Source organism: Giraffa tippelskirchi, chromosome 4 (assembly GCF_054371585.1).
Source record: "Giraffa tippelskirchi isolate mGirTip1 chromosome 4, T2T-mGirTip1v1.2.pri, whole genome shotgun sequence".
NCBI classification, from domain to species: Eukaryota; Metazoa; Chordata; class Mammalia; order Artiodactyla; family Giraffidae; genus Giraffa; species Giraffa tippelskirchi.
In genome coordinates this window covers 7,123,815-7,134,195 of record NC_137278.1, presented here as the reverse complement: position 1 = coordinate 7,134,195, position 10,381 = coordinate 7,123,815, and the positions used below count along the sequence as shown (strand labels likewise).

At 57.3% G+C, this 10,381-nt stretch overlaps 1 long non-coding RNA gene across 1 annotated transcript; it reads left to right on the top strand.

Annotated features, from left to right (window-relative positions):
* The first annotated feature begins 2,368 nt into the window (after positions 1-2,368).
* LOC145544624 (uncharacterized) lies at positions 2,369-7,519 on the top strand. The gene is made up of 4 exons (XR_014081492.1): positions 2,369-2,582; positions 4,307-4,501; positions 6,440-6,878; positions 7,230-7,519. It is a non-coding gene; the product is annotated as an uncharacterized LOC145544624 (long non-coding RNA).
* Positions 7,520-10,381: the final 2,862 nt, after the last annotated feature.

Here is a 10,381-nt window from a genome sequence, read left to right as displayed (position 1 = left end):
CCCCTCTGTGTTGCCAAAGCCTGAATCTCCATCAGTCACTGTCCAGCTACTCCACCTGGGGCAAGTCCCCCCTCTGAGCCTCAGCTTCCCTCATCTGTAAAATGGTGCAGCAGTGACTGGGCCCAGATGAGCAAGGTTGAGGGGGGCATGAAAGGAGCCGTGAAGCTCTGAGCACTGCTCCTGGCACCTGGGGAGTCATAGACCAGTAACACTCACCATTGTCAAGAGCAGTAATAAATCCTAAGTAGGTGGGGGCTGGAAGGAAACTTGGAACTTTCACCCCTGAGAAGGAAGAGGTCAAAGGCTAAGGTCAAATAGCAGAGTCAGGAATGAAACTCAGGACCTGACACCCAGGCCTCCTGGTCCAGAAAGGGAAGGCCACCTTCTTTCTGCAGCATCGCAGGGAGAAAAAGGATGCAGCTCTCAGAAGAACCCCCAGAAGTTGGTTTGTGACTTCTGAACTGGTCCTGGTGGCAGGGCAGGCTCTGCTCTGTCACCTACCCTGGCTCCCCTGACCGCTCCTTGCTGGGAGAGAAGAGGTGCCTGCCTTCTTTTCCTGCTGCTGTTCCATGCAGGTGATCTGGAGGCTTCGGGGAGGATGAAGGTGGAGGTGGGAATCGGGAGGGTTGGACACAGGTGATGGGGAGCTGGGAACAACTGCCACTTAACTGCTGACATGTGTGCAGCTGTGCAGCAGTTCACAGGGGGAGCACCTTGTCCTCCATCAAGGGGAGGGGAACATCACTGGCCCAGTCTGCAGATGAGGAAACCGAGGCTCTTAAGGCCACAGACCGGGAGTGGTGTGGTCCATTGTGACTCGGTTGCTTTTCCCCACTCCTGGCCTGATTTTAGGAGCTCACATCATACCTTGAAGACTTGTTCCTCCTCTGTGCCTGATCAGCTGTGGGGACTGGTCAGAGGGGAGGGACCCTCTAGACTCTCAGATTTGAGAGCCAGTGAGCCCTAGAGAGGGGCTTCCCTGGTGGCTCAGATGGTAAAAAATCTGCCTGCAATGCAGGTGACCTGGGTTCCATCTCTGGGTTGGAAAGATTCCCCTGGAGAAGGGAACGGCTACCCATTCCAATATTCTTGCCTGGAGAATTCCACGGACAGAGGGGTACGGTCCATGGGGTCAGAAAGAGTCGGGCACCAGAGTGACTAACACTTCCACGTTTTTGCCCCAGAGAACAGGAAGTTAAGTCTTTGGCCCCATCCCACAGAGGAGAAAACTGAGGCTCAGCCAGGTCCTCCGGAAGCAGTGGGCCTCTGGCTCCAGCTGGGGAGTGCGGTGGGGGGGAGGCTCCTGGGGCCGCAGCCCCCTCCTGGCCCAGCTTCTACCTTCCCCCCCATCTGCAGTGTCCCCAGTCCTCTGGAGGAAGATTTCCGTGGTCCCGGTTGGGGGTGCCAGACTGCCAGCGACGAGTGTTTTTTTAATCCCAGCCCCGCTGACTTAGATGATTATTCTTATTTAAGGCGGGGAGGAAACGCGCGAGCGCGGCAGCCGGTCACCTCCGGGCGGCGGCCCCTCCCCGCCTGCCTCCGGTGCTCAGCTCCAACCTGAGCGGGAAAGGGGAGGGGGAGATGGGAAGCGGGAGTAGGAGGGGCAGGAGGGTAGGGGGGTGACGAGAGAGGGGTTAGAGGGAATAGGAAGTGCAGAGGAGGGAAGAGGGAGGAGGGGGGAAGGAAGGGGCAGGAAGGAGACGATTAGGGAGGGGGGAGGGGGGGAGGGGGTGGAGGGAACGAGGTGGGGGAGGGGCAGGGAAGAGGGTTGGGGGGAGGAAGGCGGGGGGGGCACAGAAAGGCACCCCCCGCCCCCACCCTCGCAGCTCCCTAAGCAGTTAGGAGAGAGGGAGATACACGGATGAATAATTTACTACGGGAAATGCGAGAAGAATTTAGAAACTCTCAATTTATAAATATTTATTTTCACAAGTTCGCCCCCTCCCGACTCTTCTTTCCCTGGCTGGCCCTCGTTCTTTCTCCATTTCCCCCCCGCCCCCCACATCTTTTTGCTGACCCTGTCTCTCCCATGGCCTCTCTCCTTGTCTCTGCGCGCTGCCGTGACCGTCTCTGTCTCCCTTTCTCGGCCTCCGTGACTGGGGTGGGGCGGGGGTGTATTTTCTCGCCCGTGTCTCTCTTTTCTCCATCTCTGCGGCCTGAGTCGCTCCCTGTCTGGGTGCATCTCTGTCTCTGTCTCCCTGTCCCTCCATCTCTGGCTGTCTCTCCATCTCTGGGTTTCTCTACCCCGTCTGTCTCCCAGTCTCTCTCATCCCTGGACCTCAGTTCGGGTCCGCATTGGCTGGGGCCGGGGGGAGCCCTTGGAAGGCTCAGAGGGGAGAGGTCGTTTCCCTGACAACCGGCAGGCGCTGGGCAGAGCCTCACAAGCTGTCGATTAAGAAGTCGGCTCCCAGCGGGCGGGGGGCGGGAGTCGCGATAGCACCGCCCCGCCCCGCCCGACCACGCCCCCCTTCAAAAGCTTGTTGGGGCGCCCCCGGGGGTGGCTTGGGGAAGGCACTGGGACCGGGCGGTGGGGGTGGGAGGGGCCTCCCTGGAAGGCCCGGCAGGAGGAGGAGCCTTGGCAGGTAATCAGTGAATCACTTAATCAATCAGTTAACCAATGGTGGGGCAGTCAGTTTACAGGCACTCACAACGTTGGGGGCGGGGGGGGGGGCGTAGTTTAAGAGCTCCGGGTGGAGTGAGACGGAGCTGAGAGGTCTGAACCCTCACGGGCCTTGTCCTGGCAGTGTGGTCCCGAGAGCTGAGTCCTTGCACACCTGGCCGGTATCTCCCATCTGTGCAGGGGCGGCTACAGCAGCCCCTACCTGCAGGGTCGACCCTCCAGGCGGGTCCTCCGTTGCCTTTGTCCATCCTTTAGTTCACAAATGGAAAAGGGAGGCCCTCGGAGGGGAGGGGGACCTGGGGGCAGGGTTACCAGCCATTTAACAAACTCAGCAAAATTGACTTCCTCCGTCGTCATGCTTTTTTGTGAGCTGGGACCTGGACTCAGAGGTGATCCTACCCTTGACAGCACCTGGCTTGAGGCCTGGCCCAGAGCCGGTCCTGGGTTTGCCCTACCTGCTCCCTTTCTGCCTCCTCTCTGGGCTCTTCCTTTCCCCCTCGTGAGGGGAGACTGAGTTCCAGAGAAGTCAGCTTGCGGGCGTGGTTGCCTAGATCGGAGGGGTGGATTCCTGCCCCTCCCCTTAAGCCATTTCTGAGCCCGGCACTCAAGTGCCAAAGAGCTGGGGAGAGGTTCTCTAGTCATGGAGAACTCCTCAGGTAGTGTCCTCAGGGTCCTAGCTGGCAGGGTCTCTTGGCACACGCGCCCTGCTCCCTACAACCTAGAATCCGTGTGTCATTTAATAGGCGAGCTCTTGTTTGTTTGAGCACAACCCTTCTGACAGGCACCAGCTCCTTCTTGCCCCAGCCCTCCCTCCCCGAAGCTGGCTGGACTGGAAGATGGTGAAGGGGCTGGTAGAATGATCACCCCCTGCAGAAAGGACTGAGGAGTCATTGGGAACATGGCTATTTATAATTTCAGCGGCCCCTTTAAGCCTGGGCTCCAGGCCTGTTGCCAGGCGGGCTCTGTTTGAAGCTCTCAGCTCTAATCCAGCTGCAGCAGCAATGCTCCCAAATCGGGGTCCTGTGGTTGCTCCAGAGGCAGGATGGGTCTGGCTTGTGGAGCTCTCCCAGGCTGGAGGGCCACCCCCTGCCGGTCTCCAGGTCCCCACAACAGGCAGACGCTACATGTACACACACACACACACACACACACACACACACACCCCCCTCTCTATGCAACAAACACACAAACTCATCCTCATAGACCGGGGAGAAAGAATCCCACAACTGCCGCATGGACTGGCATAGGTGTCTGTGGCCCGTGGGCCCCCAGGCCAGCCACTTTTCCTCTGCAGGAAGGATTTCTCTAGAACCCTATGGCCCTCCTCGAAGATTCTAGACTCGATACTCCTTGAGCCCCAGAATACCCCAAGTGGGTTTAGAACCTGGACCCACTAGGAACTGAGAGGAAGAAAGGGTGGAGAGGTGGTGGGTGGAGCTGTCAGACCTTGAAGGAAGAGATTGGCCCACATGCCCACGCGGCCCCTGGCTCTCCACACTGGAGCTCATCCCTGGTGGAAGGGGTCTTACTCCCCCAGCTGAGAGATGGGGATGGTGAGACTGGGAGGAGCAGCACCCAAGATCCCCAGCCAGCGAGAGCCACGTGTCTGGGGCCCAGACTCGCACACACTTGTGCACTGGCAGGCCAGGGCGGTCGACAGCATCCCGCCTCTTCTCCCGAATGCAGGTTTGGGGGTTTCCGCGTGGCTGACTGTGGCTGGCAGGGTGGCCTGCATCTCCATCTGGCATGTTATGGGCACCCAGTTCACACTCCCTGGCTGATCCCTTCTGTATAGAGAACGGAGGACCAAGGAGGACCTTCGGTCAGGCTGTGCCCTCTACAGCTAGCCAGTCTCACCGTGGAGCCACAGATCAGACTGAGGTAACGTGCGCCTCAGGGGGCTCCAGGGGCAGGGAGGACACAGGAGGGATGAGACTCGGGGACCCGCGTGTCAGACAAGGCACAGGATGGGGACCTGAGGCCCGGGATCCAGGTCTAGAGCCAGCTGTGTGACTTCGGGTCAGGCCCGCTGTCTCTCTGGGCCTCAATAACATGGAGGGAGCTGTGCTCCCTAACCTCCGAGGGTCCTCCCAGGTGGTCTGGAGAGGGAGTGCCCGGTCTCGGGGAGCCACAGTGCCCATGCCCCTCCCTCAGGGCTGGACCACGTGCCAGCAGAGGACCTGAGCGGCTAGCCATGGCCACCATTTTCAGAAATAATTTTATGTATTTATTTTTGGCGGTGGTAGGTCTTCTTGATACCCTGAGGGCTTTCTCTAGTTGCGGGAAGCAGGGGCTACTCTTGGTTGTGGTGCACAGGCTTCTCACTTCAGTGGCTTCTCTTGCAGGGGAGTGCGGGCTCTAGAGCGCGGACTCAGGGGTTGTGACCCACGGGCTTAGTTGTCCCGAGGCACGTGGAATCTTCTCAGACCAGGGATGAAACCCAGGTCCCCTGCACTGCCAGGTGGGGAAGCCCCATCACAGAAGCCCCAGTAATGGCCACCATTTATACAGCACCTACTGTAGGCTTCCCCTATAGCTCAGTTGGTAAAGAATCTGCCTGAGATGCAGGAGACCCCGGTTCGATTCCTGGATTGGGAAGATTCCCCTCGAGTAAGGGGTAGGCTACCCACTCCAGTATACTTGGGCTTTCCTTGTGGCTCAGCTGGCAAAGAATCTGCCTGCAATGTGGGAGACCTGGGTTCAGTCCCTGGGTTGGGAAGATCCCCTGGAGAAGGGAAAGGCTACCCACTCCAGTATTCTGGCCTGGAGAATTCCATGGACTGTATGGTCCATGGGGTTGCAAAGAATCGGACACGACTAAGCGACTTTAACTTCACTAGCCTGGCGTCCTGCAGTCCATGGGGTTTAGAGTCGGCCATGACTTGGTGACTGAACAACAACAGTACTTACCCTATAAGGTTCAGTGAAAATTAACAGGGTCACAGCCATGGAGTAAAGAGATGGAGACCCAAGCCCTCCCAGCCCAAAGGCCTCAACTTTTGTGGTCCTGGCTGCTGGCTGAGCGGGGCCAGTGGGCAGTGCCGCGGTTTGTGGCTGCGTGTCCCGGGCACAGTGCCCATGTGACCCTGTGCAGAGCGGGCCGTCTGCTTTCCAGAGTGCTGCTAAGGAAGGCGTGGCTCAAGTTGCCTCCCCTGCCCCCTCCACAGGCTGCTTTCCCCTCCCTCCCTCGTTCCTGGTCCCAGGCCAGCTCCCCAAGGCTCCAGCATGCCATGCCCCTGTACCTGGTGTCCCTGGGCAGAGGCTGGCAGGGGAGGGCTGGCTCCCAGAGAGCAGGGGTCACAACGCACTCCCCCCTCCTCCGGCCTGGACCAGCGAAGGGCCTGGGGGACCGTCTCGGAGCCTCTCTGATGGATCCCATCACCCTCCATGTGGGTCCTTGGGTGCACAACACCAGACCTCAGTTTCCCAGCTCTGCAGACTACTATGGATGTTCCTGCCAAGAGAGGCTGGAGGGAGGATGTGATGCGCTGCTGCCTATACCTCAGCTTAGGGCAGCTCCGGCATCCTTTGGGTTGGCACCTTCTACCCCATCAGAGATTCCAGCCCGAGCCCTACTATAGTGGAATCAGGGGCCTGGAGTCACAGGAACAGAGGCCAGAATTTCCCAGCAGCCTGATCAGAGGACCACAGTTAGCCGGGGGGACATCCAGGGCACCCTGGGCAGCAGCCCTCTATACCAGCCCCTTCATGCTGCCAAGAGCAAGTGAGCCCCCAGACTTCATCCCCTGTCCCCAGGAACTACCATCCACGGGTCTTACCCAGCCATCCTGCTTCCTCCCCTCCTCTCGCCTCCTACAGTCTGCAGCCACTTTGCCTCCCCAGGGAACTGACATCTGCCCACCCTCCCAGCTGCTGTTCCCCCTCTACTCCATCTCCTGCCGGGAATGCCGCCCCAGCCTCTTCCAGGAACCCCTCCAGGATGCCCCCAGGGACCCACACTCTCCACAAAGGGCCCTGTGGGTCTAGTGAAGTGTCACGCCAGCTCACGATGACCCAGCAACTCTGATGGCCCGAAATTGGCTCGTCTCCTTGGCTTTGAAGACTCTGGGGACCTGGTTCCTGCTCACCCCTGCAGCCTTTCGACTCCCCACCCCCACCTCTGTTCCAGACAGACGAGCTATCTTCCAGCCTCTGTGCCCTTGCACACGCTGTTCGGAGGACTGGAATTTTCTCCTGGGTCATCGGACCAACTGTTTATTCCTTAGGACTCAGCCCAGGCTTCCTCTTCTCCAAGAAGGTGCCCCTGACCCCCATGCCATGGTCTACTTGTCTGTCACCCACACTAGACTATCTGGGAAGGGGCTGTGCATCTTGTTTATCTCTAAACCTCCAGCTTGGCTCCAGCTTGGGAGGTGGGGTCACCTGTGCTGGTGGAAGGATGGCTTGATCCCACCCCGTTCCACTCCCGCTCCATCCACACATCCCACTCCTCCCCTGGGAGCCCTCTTCCTTTCCCTCTGTTCTCTGGGTGGCGGAGCATGCACAATGCTACACCAATGCTACATAGCATGCACAATGCTTCAATCCACATTGAAGTCGCCTGACCTGTGCCTCCTCGTGGCGCTGAGCCTCAGTTCTCTGTCCGCAGAGATGGAGAGAACCACTGCACAACTATCCTAGGGTAGCTGCAAGGATTAACTGAAGAGCGTTAATCGTATCCTTGGACGTCATAGGAGTTCAGTAAATGTTAACTAATATTGTTGTCCTTGTTCCGTATTATCTAGCTGGGCTGGTTGTAATCACCTCCTCCTGGTCTGGGTCTGGAGCCCCTGTCTGCTCCAAGCTGCCCACAACTTGAATCATTTCATCTTCACTTAGAACACTCAGTGGCTCCCCACTGTCTCCCCCAGGATATAAAAACTCCAGCTAATTTTCAAAGCTCTTTATCACCTGCTTTTCTGGTGAGGCTGCCGTGTGTGTGTGTGTGTGTGTGTGCGTGTGCGTGTGCGTGTGCGTGTGTGCGTGTGCGTGTGCGTGCGCGTGTGTGTGCGCGTGTGCGCGCGCGCGCTCAGTCATGTCCAACTCCTTGGGACCCCATGGACTGTAGCCCTCCAGGTTCCTCTGTCCATGGAATTTTCCAGGCAAGAATACTGGAATGGCTTGCTATTTCCTACTCCAGGGGATCTTCCCGACCCAAGGACTGAACCCGCCTCTCTTGTGTCTCCTGAATTGACAGGTAGACTATTCTTTACCACTGTGCCACCTGGGAAGCCCCGAGGCTGCCCTGACTACTGGCCAAAAGAAGACCTTCTGGCAGGCCCCTTCCCACTCCCAACAGGGAGCTGGGTGACCCTAGGTGGGTCTTTTACTTTCCAGAGCTTCTGGATCCCTCAGCTGCAAAGTGGCACTGATACCAGTGACTCTTGGTGGTCCCTTCCCCGGGGGTGTGGGGGACAGGGACCCTGGGTGCAGAGAGCTGGCCTAGTGTGGGGAATGCGCTGGGCACCAGAGCCTCGTGGCCAGCTTGGGCCAGCCCATAGCCCTGCACGCAGGCTCTGGAAAGAGGCCAGAATCCACGCTGATCCTCGTCTCCTCAGAGTCCCCGTCTTTCCAGGCTGAATATTACCCTGATCATGTTGTAGAGAAAGGAAGAGAATATTTGTTCTCTTTTTAAAGAAAATAACATTTTCCCCCATTTACAAAAGGAATACATGTAAACTGTGGATACTTTTGAAATTAAGATAAACCAAAGAGAAAATTTTAACCATGATCTATAATTCATCACCCATCCATAGAACTTTGAGTGCCTGAGCCTCCAGCCTCCAGACTCTTTGTACTGGGTGTGCAGCACCGACTCTGCTTGGAGCCCAGCAAGGGACTCACAGAACATTCTGGTCAGCAACCTGGTTCTTCCTCTTACCAGCAGAACTCAAACTTCTCTACCCAAGGTCTCTGCCTGTGGGTACCCAGAGAGTCCCCCACCCCACCCCACCCCCTAACAGCAGCTGTTAGAAGTTCAGGGTCTCAGGGAAGTCCCCTGGTGGCCTAGTGGTTAGGATTCTGGGCTTTCACTGCTGTGACCTGGGTTCAATCCTTGGTGAAAGAACAGATCCCGCAAGCCATGCAGCATGGCCAAAAAAAAAGTAAAGAATTACAGGATCTCAGCCCAGGGACCCCCAGAAACTACATTTCCCCAGGATCCCAGGAGGCACAAAGGTTTCCAATGGCAGCTGAGTGCCCCAAAGTGTGGATACGCTTACACTTATTTGAGCCAACCCCCTATTATTGAACATGGAGGTGGCCTCCAAGTTGTGAGATCATAAACAAGGCCACAGTGAACAGCATCATGATAGCTAAACCCTGGGCACACTGTGGGTATTTTCCAGGAGCAGGTATTACGGAGCTTTCCTTAATTCTGCTCCACTCCCCTTCTCCCCCAGAACATTTTGGGGTGGGGTAGGGTCCATCTTCATCCCCATTGTGCAGGTGAATAAACTGAGGCTGGGGGCAGACAATAGTCTCCAGGGTCCCATAAACAGTGGCCAAGCCAGAGCTTAACCCAGCCTGGCCAGGTTTCCTTTCTTCCACACCCATCCTATCGGCCTTTGCTGTGAGTTTTTGGTCCAGCGTCAGCTCCTGTTTGCGTGATGTGGGTCTCATGTGACTGTCCCAAGCTAGGCACATGGCAGCTTCCGGATGTCCCTGTCCCTGCCCAGTGGGACCAGTTTGCCCCGGTGACAGATGAAGCTTGGCTGGGTGGATAGGGTGGCCTTAGTCCACTGTGGGAACCTTGAAGTGATGGTGGGCGGGGCTTCAGAGAGGGGACCGGAAATGGTAAGAGAAGCAAGAGGGGCTTCCGGGTCAGCGGGTGCGGGGCTCAGGTCCAGAAGAGAGAAGGGAAGGCCAATGGTAGGGGGCCTTCCGGTGCCGTGGCAGGAAGAGCAGTCATGTGACTGAATCCTTTTGGGGGAAACCCTTGGTGAAGAGTGAGCAGAATGCACCGATGGCAGCAGATTCTATTAAAAGCAGTTCTCATTACTGTACCATTAATTATTAATAGGATTGGGCAAATCAAGGATGGGAAGACCCAGCTGGGCCTGATTCAAATCTTGCCTCTGAAGCAAATGGCTTTTGGGTCCCGTCCAGGAGACCCAGCCATGAACGTGCCTGTTGGAAAGTGAGGACAACCCGAGGCTGCCACGGTGGGAAGAGCATCACTTCTGTCTGCTTTAAAAAAAAAATTAAAGAAAAGGAGCCCAGAGGAGGCAGACGCCGGCCTATGTCTATTTGCACACCCCCCACCCCTCGACGGAGAAGGCAATGGCACCCCACTCCAGTACTCTTGCCCGGGAAACCCCATGGACAGAGGAGCCTGGTAGGCTGCAGCCCATGGGGTCACGAGGAATCGGACACGACTGAGCGACTTCACTTTCAGTTTTCACTTTCATGCACTGGAGGAGGAAATGGCAACCCACTCCAGTGTTCTTGCCTGGAGAATCCCAGGGACGGCAGAGCCTGGTGGGCTGCCGTCTATGCGGTCGCACAGAGTCGGACACGACTGACGCGACTTAGCAGCAGCAGCAGCAGCAGCCACCCCCCGAGCTTTTAGGCCTAGATGACCTGGGCGGCCCTTTCCTGCAGACCTCATCCTTCTCTGAGTACTGCCCAGATCTGGGGCTTTTCAGCCTCTAAAGAGATCCAGAGAGGAACTTTCTCCATGGAGCAGCGGAAACCACAGTGAGAACAAAGCCAAGAGGGTTTGGGCTGAGAACACCCCAGAGACAGAGATTTCAGCCCTCT